This window comes from Labeo rohita, unplaced genomic scaffold (genome assembly GCF_022985175.1).
Source record: "Labeo rohita strain BAU-BD-2019 unplaced genomic scaffold, IGBB_LRoh.1.0 scaffold_399, whole genome shotgun sequence".
Taxonomy (NCBI): domain Eukaryota; kingdom Metazoa; phylum Chordata; class Actinopteri; order Cypriniformes; family Cyprinidae; genus Labeo; species Labeo rohita.
The window spans coordinates 33,173-48,971 of NW_026129317.1; the positions used below are offsets into that span (position 1 = coordinate 33,173).

Sequence of the window (15,799 nt, forward strand, 5' to 3'; positions counted from 1 at the left end):
TAAATCTACTGAAGTAGTGAGTTACTAGTTGTTTTGTGTATGTGTGTATATATATACCAAGGACTACAGAATACCCAACACTGCACTGGATCGCTATTAAACATCATATAGATTTTAAAGTCTTGCTAATTACCTATAAAGCTTTGAATGGTTTAGCTCCTCAGTACTTGAGCAAGCTCTTATCACATTATAGTCCCTCACATCCGCTGATATCTCAAAACGCTGGCAATTTGATAATACCTAGAATATCAAAATCAACTGCAGGCGGCAATCATTTTCTTAAGCGCCCAAACTCTGGAACAATCTGCCTAACACTGTGTGGGAGCCAGACACACTCTGTCAGTTTAAATCTAGATTAAAAACCCATCTCTTTAACCAGGCCAACACATAACACATTTCTATAATCCAAATCCGTTAAAGGATTGTTAGGCTGCATTAATTAGGTAAACCAGAACTGTCTCAGTTACGTATGGTAACCCTCATTCCCTGATGGAGGGAATGGAGACGTTGTGTCAAGTGTACAACACTAGGGGTCGCTGTGGTGTATTTGTGCACTGTGCTATGTTCATTATGCGCATGCGCTGTGATTGTTCAGCGGCAGACTGAGGAAGTTAACAAACAGTAAAGACGGCATACCTGATAGCTCTCTGTCTTTTCTTCTATAAAAATACTACAGTGGCGATGAGGACATTGATTCCACAGCAAAGCAAAGTGATAGTAGTTCATGAGCAAGTGAGTTTGCAATACTACAGAAATTGTTTGCGAGTTTTTCAAACAACCAGACACTGAAAGTCTTCAACGGGTCACACAGCGTGATGGCGGAGATAAATCAGGCTGTAGCTCCTGAAAGAAACATCTAGTGGCCATTGCGGGTACTTCGTGAAGAAATTGCAAGTATAAGAAGACAGATATGAGAGAAAATAAATAGAAAAAAAATTCTCTGAATTGCACGGATGTGATAAACAACAAAAAGTGACAGCAACATGGCAATGATTGGCAGAGTTCCTGAATTTGAAAGTAAGAAAGAGAATTTTGAAACTTACTTAGAGCGATTTGAAAGATGGCTTGCAGCAAATGACATTGCAGCAGAGAAGAAAGCAGATGTGTTTCTGAGTGTCTTGGGTCCCGCAGAGTATGGACTACTGAAGAATTTGAGTCAACCAAGGAAAGTGACCGATCTGACATATAAAGAAATGACTGAAACATTCTCGCTGCATTTTAAGCCAAAACCAATACTGATCGCTGAACGCTTCCGATTTCACAGACGATATCAAAAAGAAGGTGAAACATTAACAGACTATATTGTTGATTTGAAAAGACTTGCTAGCACATGTGAGTTTGGCCAGTTCCTCAACGATGCACTGAGGGATCAGTTTGTCTGTGGTATGTCAGGCAAAGCTTACCGTAAACGTCTCTTATCTGAGAAAGATTTGACTTTCAAACAAGCCTGTGAAATTGCTCTTTGCTTGGAACTGGCATACAAGGATAGAAAGGAGTTGACAGAACGTGCTGACCATTCCAGTGCTGGTGTTCACGGTGTTGCCAGCTATTCAAGGGGAAAACAGAAAGACAAACAGCAGAGAGGGTCTTCTCATTCAAGTTTCACTGCATCAAGTAGATCAGCACAGAGCTCTTTAGCTCGACGAAAAGTGACATGCCATCATGTGGTAGAGAGGGTCATCAGCCACAGGAATGCCATTTCCGCACTGCAGTATGTCATGCATGTGGTAAAACAGGCCATTTGAAAAAGGTCTGTAAAAGCAGTAAACGAGTTGGTAAAGCCCAGTTAGTGACAGCTACAACTGAGGAATCAAGTGCTTCCGAGGACGCATTTGAACTTTTCACAGTTTACACTGCTCAAGGACAGAAAGATAAACTATTTCTGCAATTGGACCTCTCAGGCAATACAGTAACCATGCAAATTGACACTGGTGCTTCTGTATCTCTAATTCCAGAATCGGTATACAAGGAGCTCCTGAGTGACTGCCCCTTGCAGCCACTGGAAATTCATCTCTCATCATATGCTGGAGATACAATTCCAGTGTTGGGAGAAATCCAAGTGCCAGTCCAGTACAATGGAAATGAGTGGACATTGCCTCTGATGGTAGTCAAGTGTGACAAAACTCCATTACTGGGACGAAATTGGCTGCAGAAGATTAAACTTGACTGGGGTAAGATTTTCAGCCTAAAACAAGAGACTCCAACTCAGCTCTCTCTCAAAGCTGTTCTGGACAACCATAAGGATCTTTTTAAAGAGGGTTATGGAAAGATCAAAGATTTCCAGGCAAGAATCCTTGTGGAGCGAAATAGTAAACCAATATTCCATAAGCCACGACCTGTCCCATATGCTCTGAGGGAAGCAGTGGAGAAGGAGTTAGAGAGGTTACAAAGACATGGAATCATCACTCAAGTGGAACAAAGTGATTGGACAGCACCAATAGTGGTAGTCCCAAAAAAAGATGGTTCTGTCAGAGTGTGCGGTGATTACAAAGTCACTATAAATCACTGTATACTACCAGAAGAATATCCACTGCCAAATACGGAGGATCAGTTTGCCATCCTGGCGGGAGGTAAAGTGTTCAGCAAACTTGATCTGTCATTCGCATACCAACAGTTACCTCTAGATCATGAGTCAGAGCAGTACCTGACAATTAACACCCACAAGGGTCTTTTCTGTTATCACCGCCTGGCCTATGGTGTTTCAACAGCTCCGGCTGTTTTTCAGCACACAATGGATCAGATACTCCAAGGCATAGATAACGTGGTTTGCTTTATGGATGACATATTGGTGTCAGCACCTACTGAGGAAGCACATCTAGCAGTACTGGATCAGGTGATGGCCAGGCTAGAGAAGCATGGACTGAGGATGAAACTTGCAAAGCGTGCTTTTCTCCAAGATTCAGTGGAATACTTGGGGTACAGGATAGATGAGCATGGTCTACATCCTACGGAAGACAAAGTTGAAGCGATCATTAATGCACCAGCTCCATTGTCTCAGAATTAAGGTCCTTCTTAGGATTACTTAATTATTATGGAAAGTTTGTGGCCAGTCTTTCAACATTACTGCATCCTTTGCATCAGCTTTTGCAAGCAGACACCAAATGGAATTGGTCACCAAGTTGTGAAGAGGCATTTAAAGCTTGCAAACAACAGCTCCTGAACAGTAAATGTCTTGCACATTATGATCCAGGAAAACCTCTCCGACTTGCCTGTGATGCCTCTCCATACAGTGTGGGTGCAGTCATTTCACATATCCTACCCTCAGGAGAAGAGAAACCGATTGCATTCGCATCACGGACCCTGACATCGAGCGAGCTGAATTATGCTCAAATAGAAAAAGAAGCTTTGAGCATAATTTTTGGCATAAAGAAATTCCATAATTATCTATATGGAAGGAAGTTTGTGTTACTGACAGATCACAAACCACTTTTGGCTATATTTGGACCAACGTCCGCAGTTCCAACTCTGGCTGCATTAAGAATGCAAAGGTGGGTGTTACTTCTCTTGGCATATGACTATGAGATACAGTACCGTCGTTCCTGTGACCATGCAAATGCAGACGCATTATCCCGTCTTCCATGCAAACATGGTCCTTCTGAGGAAGAGCATGAAGGAGTGTTTCTGATCTCTCATGTGGAGGAACTACCAGTCTCAGCTAAAGACATTGCAGAAGAGACCAGACGTGACCCTATCCTGTCAAAGGTCTTGGATCTCACACTGACTGGGTGGCCTAAGTTTGTACCTAATCCAAATCTCAAACCTTTTTATGAAAGGAAAGATCAGTTGTCCACAGACCAAGGATGTGTTCTATGGGGATCACGTGTGGTCATTCCACCTAAGTACAGGAGAAGATTGCTCTGACTTACATGAGGGTCATCCAGGAGTCACTTAAATGAAAGCTCTGGCAAGAAGCTTCCTTTGGTGGCCTGGTTTAGATCATGAGATTCAGGCATTTGTCAGTCAGTGCTTATCATGTGAAACCACACTGAATAGACCCCCAACAGCCCCTCTCCATCCATGGTCATGGGCCACAGCACCGTGGGAGAGAATACATGTGGATTATGCGGAGATAACAAGCAGCATTTCCTGGTGGTGATAGATGTCCATTCAAAATGGATTGAAGTCTTACCTACAAAGCTGATGACCGCTGAAAAGACTGCTAACCTTCTCAGGAATCTGTTCGCATCATATGGTCTGCCGAAAGTCCTTGTTTCAGACAACGGTCCTCAGTTTACTGCACCTGAGTTTGAACAGTTCCTTAAGGGAAACGGAGTTCGCCATGTCCTGTCACCGCCATACCATCTGGCTTCAAATGGTGCAGCCGAAAGGGCTGTGCAAACCTTTAAAAAGGCATGGACTCGAATGCAGTCTCAGTCAGTGTCTCCCAGTCAGTGGCTAGCCCGTTTCTTGTTCACATACAGAAATACTCCACACACAGTCATGAAACGCACACCAGCAGAGTTGTTCCTGAAACGGCAACCAGGCACTCGTCTTTCATTACTCAAGCCAGATGTGTCGGATGTTGTATCAAAGCACCAGCTTCAACATCAGAAAGTGCATGATAAGAAGTCAAAGTCACTCCACGCATTCAGTTTGGGAGAGAGGGTGTTAGTGCGAGACTTCAGACATCCCAAGAAGCTCTGGATCCCAGGCATGATTCTGCAGCGCAGAGGACCTCTGACTTACTGTGTACAAGTGGGACATCGACAAGTTAAAGTACATGTGGACCACATACTACTGTCAAGGTCTTCAGGACAGCAAAGTGAAGGGATCCGTGATGACCTCTTTGATGATCTGCCAGTTGAATCTTCTGAAGCACACCCTGAACAGCGTTATCCCAAAAGGCAAATAAAGGCACCACAAAGACTTAATCTTTAGGTCTGAGTTACTAGCTAAAGACTGTTAAGGAAAACACATAAGTTCAAAGTTTTATGTTAATATTAAAGGATACATGTGTTCAAAGCTACACCCAAATTAAGCTTAGGTTCAGTTAGGTTCAAATCTAAGGAGGAAGGAATGTGGTATATTAGTGCACTGTGTTACGCTATGTTCATTATGCGCATGCGCTGTGATTGTTCAGTGGCAGGAAGTTAACAAACAGTAAAGACGGCATACCTGATAGCTCCGTGTCTCTCTGTCTTTTCTTCTATAAAAATACTACAGTCACTCTTGGGAGCCCAAACACCTCTGATAGTTTGAGAAAAGGCCAATGAAATTGGGTGTGCAGAATTTGCATAGCTGGCCACACCCGGGAGATCCAGGTATAAATAGGGCAGCGTATGCACTGCTCACTCATTCTCTTCTGAGGAGTCAAAGCGTCTCATCTCACTCAGAGGCGGTCCAGAGTTGTGGCATAGAGGACACAACGTCTCCGCTCCCTCCATCAGGGAACGAGGGTTACCATACGTAACCGAGACGTTCCCTATCTGTCGTACACTCCGAGTTGTGTCAAGTGTACGACACTAGGGGACCCTATATAAACACGCCACAAGTCTGGCTCCATCACGAGTGATCGGGCACAGATAGTAACAAGCCAAGGTGTTAACATAAGTGCAGCTCACCTCTTTGTGACCTTCCAACGTCCAAGAACTGACCTGGGTTACCTGCAGCCGGGCCTTCCTCAGTGGAGTGGCTGAGCATCTTGAGAACTTGGGAAAGTGCCTGTTTCCTGTATGAAAAAAGGCACTACGGAGATCACAATCTGCCCAGAGTATGAAGTGAATAACATTAGTGAAGGAACCTGATAACGGCCCCACCCTAGGGGGGACTACCAAACTCAGGACCTAGAGACAGGCATGTCTCAGGGGAAACACCGCACCACAGAGAGTTATAGGTGGAAATTACACACATGGGGCCACATGAGGAGCCACTACATATGGGGATCCAGAAGTGCCAAATGATGGAGAGATGTCCAGGGTTCACTTCAGGGAACCTACTGAAACTCAGAAGTGTAATCACCGTGAGGGGAAGCAGTTAAGCAAGCACTACACCAAACCAGAGTCCTGAGTTGAAGGGCTTGCTTTCAAGACTCTTAGCAGATACTGGTTCCACGCACAGGTTGTAAATCTGGCAAGTGTATTAGGTGTAGCTCAACCTGCAGCTCTGTAGACGTCTGTTAACGAGGTGCCATCCGGCAGGGTAAGCCTCTGGCCCGGTAGGCCATACGGATTGCATCCACAGCAAGTGGGAGATCCTTATTTGGAGACAGCCTCCCCCTTCTGCTGTGCTCCATAACAGACAAAGAGCTGACCGGAACGTCTAAATGCTGAGCACGTTCCAGGTAAATGTGTAGGTCACAGACCGGGCATAATAAGGTCAGGTTGGGGTCATCTTCCTGGGAGGAATTGCTTGCAGGGTGACCACCTGATCCCCGAAGGGAGTGGTGGTTACCATGGGCACTTAGTCAGGCCGGGCTCTCAGAATAATGTGAGAGTTACCGGTCCGATTTGCAGGCATGAAAGCTGACGGAGAGTGCTTTAGGATTCCCCACTCTTAACAGAGGTGAGCGCAGTCGGGGAGGCCATCTCCATGAAGAGGGCACAGAACCACCCGACTGAAGGCTCAACGGATCTTACTGTAGGCCAGAAGGACCACAGACAGATCGGGAGGGGATGTGGTACAATCAGGGAGGGTTCAACTTCCGGGCACCTCAGATAACAAATCGTGCCCCACCGTTCTGCCTTCTACCAAGTCATGGTAGCTGTACCTGGACTTGTTGTGGAAGCAGAAGGGTGCCTATCCAGGCCTCCGCACAGATTTGATGCCGCAACTCCATGGGTTCTACCCTGAGGAAGAATGCCTGCACCATTTCCAGGACATGTTGCCGCCTAGTGGAGGGGGCTCAATTAAATTAAATTAATTAAAACACTCATGGTAGTTAGGTGTATTGTTTACAAAATTAAATGGTTTTTACCAAACACTGTCCCTAACACAGAATATTCACCATACTTTTTTATCCAACATTATGTGCAATACTTTACTGGAGAATACATCATAAAGACAACTAAAGTAGATTATAAAGACAAATGATATTCAAGAGAAATATAAATAGGTTATATTAAAACCATATTTTAATCAGATGAAGCCACCCAATTGCATGCATGGTAAAATTTCTTGATCATCATGGAATCACATTCAGTTTCCTGCTCATCACCTGAGCTCTCCTGGTTTCCTTCTTCTTACTTGTTTATCCATAAACTTCTTTCATGTCATAAACAATTTGCAGTTGTTATCCATTACAAGTACAAGTGATGACCAATTCAAATCAAATCACTTTATTGTCACAATACCATGATCACAAGTGTACAGCTGAAATTATTTTGTGCAAACTGCAGCTTTACAGTATGGATGAAAAATATTAAATATATGCAACACACATATCCATACATACATACATATATATATATATATATATATATATATATATATATACACTGTATATAAAAGGGACTTAGTACATGCAGAGAACAATATATGGTAAATATTACGCTATACAGTGAGAACAAAATGACAACAATGATAAACAATAATGACAATGCAGTACGGTATGAATTAGTGCAAACAGAATGTCAGGGTGCAGAATAATAGTGAGTCAGAGTACAGACAGTGCAGCTGTTAGAGGGCAGTGCATATGAGGTTGATGTGCTGTGTGTGGTGTTACTGGTATGAGTTCAGTTCAGTCTGATTGCCTGTGGAAAGAACCTGTCTCACAGTCTACTGGTGTAGGTTCTGCAATAACTTCTGCCTGATGGTAACAATGAGAGTGATCCATGCAGTTGGCTGGAGTCTCTGATGGTCCTCTGTGCTTTCCTCACACACCACCTGACATAGATGTCCTGGAGGGACAAAACATGTATTAAATGTTGTAAATCAATAAACAATATATAGAATTAGTATTTATAGTCGTTGCATTGGACTTACCATTGATTCTTGTTGGAGGTATGGGCCAAAAGAATCCCTCCACAACTCTTGTTGTTCAGTTGTGAAGTTTACTTTTATGCGCCGTAACATCTGAGCTGTCACAGTAGAGCTGTCCATGAATGCAGTCTCCACAGCAGATACCTGATGGCCATTGAATTGATCTCTTCATCAACTGGCTTCATCCTGGCTTCAAACAAACAGACAAAACAATAAGTCAACAAAGAAATAGTGTTGGTGATTACAGCTGCAGGTGTCAGTACTCACCATATTCGGTCATTTCATGCCCAAATTCCAGAGACGATGGCACAGTTGATTTGCTAATAAAAAAAAGATGTGTATGTGAAAAACGATAACGTTGTCTTTTGAGAGATCAACATCAAATGCTGTACCACATATAACTACATTGCTTGAATACATACTAGTGGAAATCTGTCTTTTCTGTTTGGGCACAAGAAGACATGTTCATTCCTCATTCCTCTTTCATCAGGACTGGTTTGACTGGCTTGCTGTGACAGATTTTCTTTGCGTTTTTGGTCTTCAGCTGTAAAACAAGAAAATATTTATTGACCCCATGTTTAATTATTATTGTTGTTTAAACATAAAATAAGCAGTTATAATTATATACTTCAAGCTCAAGTTCCCTGGCAACTCTAGCAGGCTCCTGAGTTCATCTGTACACATCAGATTCAGAGTCTGAGAAAAGGCCATCATGTGAACTCTCAGTTTCTACCTTACAACAGAGCACGAAAGAATGTGTAAGTAAGTGAGGAAGTAAAGGAGTAAGAGGAAGAAAATTTTTGAAGAATTTTGTCTGCAAGTTTAACAGAGTGAGAGGAAAGCAGCATTAGAATTTTTTTTTTTTATAGCAAGCTAATTAGATTCAACTTTATTGTCATTACACATGTACAAGTACAAGGCAACGAAATGCAGTTTAGGTCTAACCAGGAGTGCAATAAGCAGTAAGTGCAGGATAAAGGTATAAGTTATAAGTGCACTTATAGGGGATACGTGCAGGGAGAAACTATGGGTAATATTTACAGATGAATATACTGTGAGCATAATATACAGGTTGCTAGTAACTATAATCAGAGATTTACAAATAGATGAACAATATATACAAGTTGCTATTAACTGTAATCAGGAATTTGCAGATAGATATGAACATAATGTACAGGTTGCTATTTTCAATAAACAGGAATTTACAAATAGACATGTACAGATATATATAATCAGAAATTTACAAATGTATTGTGCAATGGATATTTGCTTTTTCAAATAGGTATGTACGGTGTAGTGCAATAAATATTAAATAGTGCAATGGTAATGGAGAGAGTATAGGGGTGTGTGAGGGGGACAAAGGTGTCAGTGGGGGGCAGAGTTCAATAAGGAGACCGCTCTGGGAAAGAAGCTGTTCCTCAGTCTGCTGGTTCTTGACCTGGGACACCTGAAGCGCCTACCGGAAGGGAAGAGAAGGCAAAGGCCTCTTCACACCAAGGATGAATCCACACTGCAGCTATTTAACATTAAATGACACAGAGAAACAATATGGTTGGAATCTCTTTCAGAACTAATTTTTCCAGATGATGAACAATAAAAACATTGACAGCCAATCAAAATCCACCAGACTGTAAATAGCCTGAGCATTTAAATGCAGACAACATAACTGCAGCACACGCTTATAATAAACATAATGTTATTTAATGTTAGTATGAAAAATTAATGGTTAAAATAGTTATCATTACAGTTCTTGCTCTTGGTGTGAACAGCTTCAAGTGATCTGATTTGGCCAAATTAACTGAAGATCTGATTTGTCATGTGACAAGTTAGTGATGAGAGTGAGTGTTGACTGTAGAGGAGAAATTAAAAGATAATAAGTAAACATGCAAAAACTGGAAGACGGCAGTAAAGTACTGAGAGCAAATGTGCCACATGAGAGAAAGTGATGTGGAAGCTTTTGGAAGGGCAGATATTGTGGAGAGCTGATGAAGAAGGACTTAGTAGTCTGTGAGAAATCCTGCAAGACAGGAAGAAAGAGAATTGATCACATGATGAACAACAAAAACATTGACAACGACAGATGGCAGACAACAACATACTGTAACTGCTGCATGTATAACAGTAAACAGAGTGTTATCATCTTGGTGTAGATGCTAAAATAGTTATTATCATAGTTCTTGTTCATAGTGTGAACAGCTTTAGACATCATTTACTGTTAGAACAGGAAGAGACACTGGCAATTTGTAAAGGTTAATAAAGAAAGAACACAATGGACTAAATATAAACTTTGATACAAACACTCTGACTACTTACAATGGGCAAAATTAGCATGAGATTTCAGGCAATGGCCAATGACAAAAGTACGAGTGGTCATAGAATTTTGCCTTTGGAAATGTTTGCTTTTGCTTTTGGTCTTTTCCATAAATGCACAATATGGCCCAATTCAGATCCCATGACAGGCCTTCCTTTGGTCTTCCCTTTCAGCTGAAACAAAGAGAAATACATACATGTTGAGACAATGTGCTAAAAAGAAATTTGTGACCAAAATATTTAAGAGGAACGACTGTAAAGAAAATGTATTATTAACAGATAAAATAAGGATGTGTGCATTAAAGCAAATCAGTTATAGCTAAATGTCTTCAACATTACTGTGAAAATTTGAGTCATTGAAGGACTTGTTCAGCCTCCTTGGCAGCTTCTTCAAGATCAGCACTGGGAGCTTCGAGTTCAAGTTCCCTGTTAATTCTAGCAGCTTTCTGACAGAATTGGTCAAAATTATGAGATTATAAAAATGTCATGATGAACCACAGAAAGAGAGAGCAAAACTATGTGTAAATTAATTATGGATTACATTTTGGAAAAATAGGAACAAGTGATGGCATTTACAAGAGATGGTTTCTTTAAAGAGCTGCTGGAGTAAGTGATCTGATGTAACTGCAAGACAGAAAAAAATTAAAGTACAATATTTACAATAATTAATTTATATAATTAAATAAAAAAAAAATATTAAAGGTGGCAAGCATTGTAATTACTGTGCTTTACAAATAGTATACCGTAAAATCACAGTTACTAGTAAAACTATGTTTACAGTGGTGAAACCATGGTAAGCGTTATGGTTGTTGTGCTTCAACTGCAAATACCACAGTAAACCTATGGTTACTGAGGTAAAACCATGGTAAGCATTGGTTATTTTGCTTTAAAAACAAATACCACAGTAAAACTATGCTTACAGGAGAAAACTGAAGTCATTGCATTTGGAAGCAAAGAGGAAGTTCTTAAGGTGAATGCATGCCTTGACTCTAGGGGTCAAACAACTAAAAACCAAGTCAAGAATCTTGGTGTGATTCTGGAGTCAGACCTTAGTTTCAGTAGTCATGTCAAAGCAGTAACTAAATCAGCATACTATCATCTCAAAAACATTGCAAGAATTAGATGTTTTGTTTCCAGTCAAGACTTGGAGAAACTTGTTCATGCCTTTATCACAAGCAGGGTGGATTATTGTAATGGTCTCCTCACTGGCCTTCCCAAGAAGACCATTAGACAGCTGCAGCTCATCCAGAACGCTGCTGCCAGGATTCTGACTAGAACCAGAAAATCTGAGCATATCACACCAGTCCTCAGGTCCTTACACTGGCTTCCAGTTATATTTAGAATTGATTTTAAAGTACTTTTACTCATTTATAAATCATTCAATGGCCTAGGACCTAAATACATTGCAGATATGCTCACTGAATATAAACCTAACAGACCACTCAGATCATTAGGATCGAGACTGTTAGAAATACCAAGGGTTCACACAAAACAAGGGGAATCCGCTTTTAGCTATTATGCTGCCCGCAGTTGGAATCAGCTTCTAGAAGAGATCAAATGTGCTAAAACATGAAGTACATTTAAATCTAGACTCAAAACTCATCTGTTTAGCTGTGCATTTAATGAATGAGCACTGTGCTACGTCCGAACTGATTGCACTACGTATAATCCTTTTCTATTTTTAACTGTCTTACATTTATTTTAAATCAATTTTTAAATCATTTTAAAAGTTTTTATTTTTTTTTTGTTTTTTTATTGTTGTGATTATTGTTTTTATGATTATTCTACTGCCTTTTTTGTGAATTATTGTTTTTATTATTGTTTTTATGATTATTCTACTTCCTTTTATGTAAAGCACTTTGAATTACCTTTGTGTATGAAATGTGCTATATAAATAAACTTGCCTTGCCTTGCCTTACAGTGGTAAAACCATGGTAAATGTGGCTGTTGTGCTTTAACTACAAATACCACCGAAAAAACATGGTTACTGAGGTAAAACCACGGTAAACGTTGTGGTTGTTGTGCACTGGTTACACATAATATGGTCAAGCAACTGTTACTATTGTAAAAATATGGTATATGTGCAGACTTTTACAATGATCATGCTTATCACGTGATATTGGGTTGGTTGATTTGTAAAGCTGTCATCAGCCACATGAACATGATTAAAACGGTTATTTATTTACCTATTTCAAAACTGCAACAGTTAGAAGTTAGCTTAGGCTAATGTTAGCAGCTGTGCTAACGCAGCAGCTGACTGTGCTACTAACTAATTTGTATACACTTCCATTTAAACACATGACCCCATGTAAGGAGATGCAGAAGCACCGAAATAATTAAAATAATAATCTCATTACAAAACAAAAGATTGTTGCCCTTACTTCCCTGTTTGAAGGTGTACAAGCACCAGGTGAACTGGGCAAACCGAATGCCAAAAACACACGGCTGAAGTGTCAAACAAAAGAGCTACAGTAATTGACACTCCAACTTTCTTCAATACAAGAAAAACTGATCTGACTGCAGAGTTGAAGAGAGCACTGAACTTCCCACCCAGCACCAGACGTCATTTGGATGTTGTTTTTTGGGCTAAATCAAATCGGCCCATCATGGACTTCTTTTAGCCCAAAAATCGACATTGAAAATTGGTCATTGTTTGGTCCGTCGGACTGGGAGACTTAAATGTTTTATTCAAAGTCTGTTATGCAGGTTACATTTAAAAAACAGCCAGGTTTCAGTATTAAGTATCATCAAAATTACAATATTACAGTAAACTGTCATATATTGCCTGTTGAGGAGGAAAAGGACACAGCTTGAAATTCAGTATGAACACATAACCTGGTGCACAACTTATATTGTGTTTTTATTTTATTTTATTTTATTTTTAATGTATGTCTACATTAAAAGTGCCATTCCACCGGAAGTGACCGGCAGCGTGAACTAAATAAAGATAAATGTTTTGCCGTGTGATGTGTTTATTGAACCAATCAGATAAGAGTAAAGTCTCATTTGATTGGCTACAAAACATGGTGGACCCGCCCTCCCCCTCACACTTGCAAAACTCAGTGAGTGAGAGAATCATGCCAAAAGTGTAAGCGCAGATAAAGCTAAAGATAAAACGGAGCTGTACGTATCGGATTATTTCAGCAATTTTGTGTCCTACATACACAAGTCATTTAGACATTTGCAACAGTTTGTTTTTTTACACATACAGATTGGTCCTACGCAGTCAATCTGTTTTGCAGTTCTTTAAACTGTTGTTTTTGTGTGCAAATCGCTGTTCACAGGCTTGCAGTGCTTTTGACCGTATTTTAGCAAAAAGAATGTGCCAAAAGTGTAAGCGCAGAAAAATGGAAGTCGGAAGAATGCAGATCGTATTTATTTTGCGAAAGCATGAAGCTGCAGTTTCACGATACATGAATTACACTTACGAGTAACAGTAAAATGCTGCAAATCTTTTTTTCTTACGCTTGAAACGTGAAACGCTTACAGTCTTATGTACACTTGCACAACACATACTCTTCACATGCAAATCTTTATGGCATTATTTTATCTCCATAGATCTGCCATAGCTTTTTGTTCAGTGTGGCCAAGCTTTTCTGCAGTGAAGGCTCCTCGGATGGTCTATATATATATATATATATATATATATATATATATATATATATATATATATATACACACTATATGCCAAAAGTATTCGATCCATCCAAATAATCTGAATAGGTGTTCCACTCCACATATAAAATCACGCGGACTACTGCCACCCTATTAACAGGGAAATCTCGCTAAATACGAATAGTTCACAAAAAAATAGTTCACAAAAAAAGACACACAGGAACTTAGTTTCAAAAAAAGGAGTTGAGACGTGGATACCAAAAAGTACAAAGTTTATTTTACAAAATATGAATTCTAAAAGTCAATAAAAGACACAGGAGTCAGGCTGTAATAACATGGAAGACAATTGGAAACAAATAGAAACAATGCGACCGAGGCTTACCGAAGACAGGTAATCTAATTACTGAATATAATCGCTAGGTCTCAAAAATCTCACCACCCGGTGCACAAGTCACACACACACACACACACACACACACACACACACACACACACACACACGATCAAATCAATGTGAACACACTGCACTCCGTGTTCGAATCCCACCACCACACACGAGGGCCAACTAGTAGCCTGTCCGGAAGCCTCGATCCTGCAACACAATTAACAAACAATCAGAAAACAAATCAAAAAATGATAACAACTAGCTCTTACACAAAAGAAAAATACACAAAAAAAACCCAAAATATACAAGGTTGGTTAAACACAGACCTAATATAATGATATGCTATGATCTACATCAAAATGTGGCAGATATTTACACCACCAATGAAATCAATACAAATATAACAAAAATATCAACAAAACAAAATTAGAGGCTGCTAAGCAAGACCAACAAAGTTAAATAAACTTTACAAATAAAGCAAAAGCAGCAAAAATACAAACTGAAACACAACCAATGAAATCAATACAAATATAACAAAAATATAACAAAATTAAATGCTGCTAAGCAAGACCAACAAAGTTAAATAAACTTTACAAATAAAGCAAAAGCAGCAAAAATACAAACTGAAACACAACTTAGAATAAACAAAACAAACAAAACAACTGACAAATAATTTTAAGCAAAAATATACCACACAAACGAAAAACAAAACAATTAAACCACTTCAACAACCAGAATGAACAACGAATCTCGTTGGGACAGGATAAATAAAAAAACCAAAAGAATAATACAGCTACACATTGGAGGACCAGTGTAGCATCCAGGAAATCACGCCGACAAAACAGCAGCATCAACAAATGTCACCCTGCAGGCTCTGTTACATGCAATGGACCCAGATCACGCTATTCTTCCCAAGAGATAACATTAAATTACTTGTCACATAACAAAGGAATCTGCCGCAGCATTAATTGTTCTACATACCTTCTCGTTATGATCATTCCTACGCATCCACTCACATGCAGCCGCAAACATGAAAGGACATCAAAGCGCCGATCCCGCACGGGATTACGGAGGGAGAACTTTAAGGCAGCGAGAGAAAACGGCCGCCATACAAAGAACCACAACTGATGCTCTCCATAAGGAAACTATAAACCAAATACATTAAATGAATTATCCCAAGCCACACATCATGATGCTAATGGGTTAGCCAAACAACGCATACCTGTAAGAGCGGAAGGGGCAAACGCGGAACTGGCGAACCTCAGGCAGTGACGCACAACCGGTGCTCGAACACACATCTGGTGTCGTACAATCCCCTCCTATATATACCCCCCGAAACTATGTGATTGGACAACTCATATTTCGCTTATTATTATTCAGTTCCTCTCACTACAATAGGATGCCACCTGTGCAACAAGTCCAGTCGTGAAATTTCCTCATTCCTAAATATTCCACAGTGAACTGTCAGCTGTATTATAAGAGTCAATCACTACAGACCTCCAAACATCATGTGGCCTTCAGATTTGCTCAAGAACAGTGCACAGAGAGCTTCATGGAATGGGTTTCCATGGC

The 15,799-nt window shown here is 40.2% G+C and overlaps 1 long non-coding RNA gene across 1 annotated transcript; it reads right to left on the bottom strand.

Moving 5' to 3' along the window:
* Positions 1–14,097: 14,097 nt before the first annotated feature.
* Positions 14,098–15,599, bottom strand: LOC127160602 (uncharacterized). Its single transcript, XR_007826795.1, has 3 exons — positions 15,450–15,599; positions 15,209–15,372; positions 14,098–14,434 (listed from the first exon to the last, which is right to left on the bottom strand). It is a non-coding gene; the product is annotated as an uncharacterized LOC127160602 (long non-coding RNA).
* Positions 15,600–15,799: the final 200 nt, after the last annotated feature.